General features: G+C 42.3%; 1 pseudogene; it reads right to left on the reverse strand.

Annotated features, from left to right (window-relative positions):
• Positions 1-822: 822 nt before the first annotated feature.
• Positions 823-4,602, reverse strand: LOC109221462 (annotated as a pseudogene).
• Positions 4,603-4,898: the final 296 nt, after the last annotated feature.

A 4,898-nucleotide genomic window follows, 5' to 3' on the forward strand; every position in this document is an offset into this window, starting at 1 on the left:
AAATACTAACGCGACATATAATAAACAAGTAGGACTTCAATAAAGGGGAACATGGAAGACAAATGAAAGGCTCAGATATACCTCCACACACAGTACACATAAACAGCATGCCTCATACACAATTAAGGTCTAAATTCAATCATAAACATGGTATCTAAGTGATAATAGCAGAGTCAGATTTATTATATGACTCAGAAAAGAAGTCCTAATTAAGCTTGCCTACTGATTTTTAACATGCTGATAGTTAAACATTAATCATAAAGACTGTTCTGGTCTTATTTTAAAGTTGATTACCTAAGACTTGCCTAAGTGTAAAATCATATGCAACAGTTACCAGAATTATAAAAAAAAGTTTGGAAGTTATTTTACCGAAAGCATGCTGTTCTAAATGTTGCAAAGACATGCATGGATTGTGACCAGTATTACTTAAACAAGATAGTCAAACATGAGACTGTTTTATGTCCTTTTTCATGCATCAGTAGTTTAACTAGGTGTGACTGACCGAGTGTAAACGAGATCCTAAAACAGGGTATCTAACGTGCACATATGAAAATGCAGAATGATTGCAGAATTCCTAAAACATGATTTCTAAATGCCCCAAGGAGTTACAACATGATTTCAAGACGTGCAGGAGCAACAGTTTATGTTGATGCTGTTATTTAGCCTAAAGCAGGATTTCTAAGTGGTAATGTGATGCCAAATAAGATGCCGAAATAGTAAACCTAAGAACATGGTATCTAATGCATGACATGCTTTGAATGGGTTGATCTTACACATGGATTCTAATGCACACATAGGAAATGCAAACCTAAGACATGGTTTCTACCCAGTGATGTTGATAGCATGTATAACTACCCTCTCCTTTTCACTAGTCAGCCCCAATACTTGTTTACAACAGATTATTACAGGCCAACGCTGAAATGAATTACATAAGTAGAAAAAAGAAATAAAATTTACACTATAGAGAGCCTGAAAATAGGCCCAAGTTTTCAGCACCAGATTAGGACTTCCTCCTTGAGTTATGCAATAAATCACCTCAAATGCCACGATTGTTCCATAGTCTTTCTCATATCTGGGTGTATCAGAGTTCCCTAAGGACCTCCAGGGATCCCGGGCAGTGCTCACACTCAGGTTTCATAGCCAAGACAGAGTAAGTGCAGTGTGGAAAGGCCAGCTTTTATGTGTCTAAGTTCAGAGGGAGCTCAAGGGTCCCAAGGCAAGGCTCACACAAAAGGGGCAGAACTTAGTGGTCTAAGAGTAGAGTGAGAGTGCTTTAACATAGTGATAAAAGACTTAGTAAAGCAGTTTAGAAATGTCACCCCTTGTGACGAAGCAAACGGCGTGAACGTGATGCCGTTTTTTACTTCTTTTGAAGTTTTTACCCCGTTACCGTTAACGGATGTTAAATGACCATTTGACCCTCGGGAAGTTGGAAGGCAATAAGAGAAGTATTTTCTGAATTTTTGACTGTTTGTTGAACAATGGACAGTGGATCGCGACCTAAACCGATTAATCCAGCAATTTTTCCGAATTATCCCTTGTTGTTTTGCCCACAACAGAAAATGAACCCATCGAAAACATCTTTCGGCATTAAGGTTAATTTATCCTTAGCGAAAAACCCCACTGAGAATGAAGAGTCACCGTACTGAATACCGTACACGCAATTAGAGGAAGAACAACCTGGGCTATTTCCAGTAGCTGATGAGATCAGAACAAGCAGTGGAAGTGCAGGAAATGTTGGAATATGTTTATGAAGCTGATATGTCAAATATTAGCTGTTGTTGAGCGTAACAAGATTTGACACAAGGTTGGCATTGAGTCCATGTAAGATCACTGCCGGTGTCGAAAATGAGGGAAAGGTTTTTTTTTTGGAGTTCCAAGTCTAACGTTGACAATGTAGTTTCCGGTGCCGAGAGGAAGGCCGGATTTTGCAGGGAGATCGGCTCTTGAGTCTTTTACGCTCTTCTTTTTGTGAGAAAACTGAGAGTCTCGTGAGCATCGATCATACGATCGATGTTAGGCAAGGGAAAAGAATCCTTGGGACATGCTTTATTCAGGTCTTTTTAATCTACAAACATTCTAAGTTTGTTTCCCTTCTTATGGACTACCATTACTTTCGCTAACCATTCGTGATACTTTACTTCCCGAATGGATCCTATCTTAAGAAGTTTGGTTACCTCATCTTTGATGAAAGCATGTTTTACCTCGGACTAAGGCCTCATTTTTTGTTTCACTGGGTGGAACTTTGGGTCCAAGCTTAGTTTATGAGTAGTGATCTCCGGTGATATCCTTGTCATATTAAGATGGGACCAGGAAATACATTCCATATTAGTTTTAAGAAATTTAATAAGTTTTTTCCTAAGCTCGGGAGTTAACCCCGTGCCCAGGTATACCTTTCGATAGGGCAGATGCTCGATTAGTATGATTTGTTCCAGCTCTTCGACCGTTGATTTTATGGCATCGGAATCATTAGAGATTATGAAGGATCGAGGTATCATACAATCATCATCCTCTTAAGTTCCTTGGTCCTCGGGTTGGGTCGAGGCTGGTGGATGTTGTTGCTATTTGGCCTCCTGCTTTCCCTTTGAATCCGATCTCTTTGCTTATGAAAGTGTAGATACAGGTATCACTTCATCGATTTCAAATATCTCCTTGGCGGCGGGTTGTTCCCCGTACACTATTTTGACTTCCTCCGATGTCGGGAACTTCAGAACTAGTTGAAGGGTCGAGAGGCACTGCCCTCATGATATGGATCCAAGGCCTCCCGAGCAGTGCATTATACCTCATGTCACCCTCGATCACATTGACCTTTGTTTCTTGGATGGTCCCCGCCATGTTTACTTGTAAAATAATTTCACCTTTGGTGGTTTCACTTGCCATGTTAAGCAGTTAAGTACTCGGGCTGCGGGCATAATTTGATCTTGTAGGCGGAGCTGTTCCACGACCCTTTCTTGAATAATATTGGCCGAGCTACCTGGATCAATCAACACACGTTTAACTTGAATTTTACTCATAAAGATAGATATTACTAGTGCGTCGTTGTGAGGCTGTTCGATCCATTCTGCATCCTCGTCATTGAAGACAAGGTTTCTTTTGGTAAGTAGTCCCGACTTCGCTTTTCCCTTGTGATCGTCACCTTGGTGCGTTTAAATACCGGTCCTTGAGGAACATCGACCCCTCCAATGATCAATCACATGTTGTGGCTCTTTTTGCTCGTTCTGTCTGTTTGAATCTCTATTTTTAAAGTGGTTCATGGCCGGATCACTTAAGAATTCTTGAAGATGCCCCTCGTTGAATAATCGGGCTACTTCCCCCCTTAGCTGCCTGCAATCTTCTGTTTTATGACCGTGGGTACCATGATACTTGCATATTTGGTTGGGGTTTCTCTGGGCCGGATTGTTATGTAGAGGTCGAGGCATCTGGTATCCTTGATACGTCCGATGGCTGATGTATCTACACTGAATTCATATTCCGATAATCGAGGAGCTTCTTTGGGCCCGGCATCCCTGTCAAACCACCTTTACTCACGATTCCCTGTAAACTTTGACCTTGATTGTTTCTCCTCTCATTCCGTGCAAAGTTTCGTCCAGACCCGCTGCCTCTTCGATTTCCATTGTACGGTTGGTATCGATCCCTATTCGACCTTGGCTCTTGATCGATATCCCTCTTGATTCTATCCATGGGACTATTAGGATAAACAGACCCAGAAGAAGTTCCCAGTTGATCATCCTCGACCTTGATCATCGATGATATCGATTATGTACATCGGCCCAAGTGAAAGTCGGATACTCGATAAAATTTTGCTTCAACTACTGTGAAGCTATGGAACTCCAAACGTTAAGACCTTGAGAGACGCCTTGAACAACCAAGTCATCAGTGACCCGTGACAAATCCATTCTCTCCGTTTGGAACCGAGATACAAATTCCCCGGGCATCTCGTTATCTTTCTGCCTTACCTTGAATAGGTCCGATTTTCTTGTTGCAACCTTAATGGCTCCGGCGTGTGCCTTTACAAAGGAATCTGCAAGCATAGCAAACGAATCAATAGAATTGGGCGGTAAATTATGATACCATATCATGGCACCCTTTAATAGAGTCTCCCTGAATTTTTTCAGCAATACACATTCAATCTTGTCATCTTCCAAGTCATTTCCCTTGATGGCACACGTATAAGAGGTGACGTGTTCGTTTGGATCTGTCGTCCCGTTATACTTCGGAATCTCGGGCATACGAAACTTCTTAGAGATTGGCTTCGGAGCCGCACTCGGGGAGGGGGGGGGGGTTATGTTTTTTGACAAACTTTTTGGAATTAAGCCCTTTCAATATCAGAGGTTCCCCCGGCATTTCGTCGATCCTGGAGTTATAGGCTTCCATATTCTTATCATTTTCCTCGATCTTCTTTTCTACCGTCTTGATCCGCTTCGTCAATTCTTCGAGCATCTTTATGATATCAGGATTGGTCTCCAATTGTCCTCCATTCGATCTCTTGGGCGCCGATTCAGCTCTACGAACAATTTCTTGTGATGGTTCGAGCTTGATCCTGCTTGGTGCACGATTCTGATTTTTGAGTTGCGCTATTGCAGCTTGTTGAGTGTGCAACATTTCGAATATCATTCGAAGGCTAATACCTCCTTCTTCACTGCCCCGTGCGTTCTGATCGGCTGTTCAAGCATCTCTGACGACACTATTTTCAGGATCGACGGCCAAATTTCCATTAATGGCAATATGGGAGCTGACGTCGATTGGGTCTAAGACCGGGGCTCCATCGGGGTTGACTGGAGGTATTCTATTTCCCGGGGCTGCTATGTTGTCGTTCTCGCCATGGAGACCAATGCCATTGTCTGTGTGTGTGTGTGCTACTTGAGAGTTTGACATGTTGATCCTGGAATCAGAGACAC

This window comes from Nicotiana attenuata, unplaced genomic scaffold (assembly GCF_001879085.1).
Source record: "Nicotiana attenuata strain UT unplaced genomic scaffold, NIATTr2, whole genome shotgun sequence".
Taxonomy (NCBI): Eukaryota; Viridiplantae; Streptophyta; class Magnoliopsida; order Solanales; family Solanaceae; genus Nicotiana; species Nicotiana attenuata.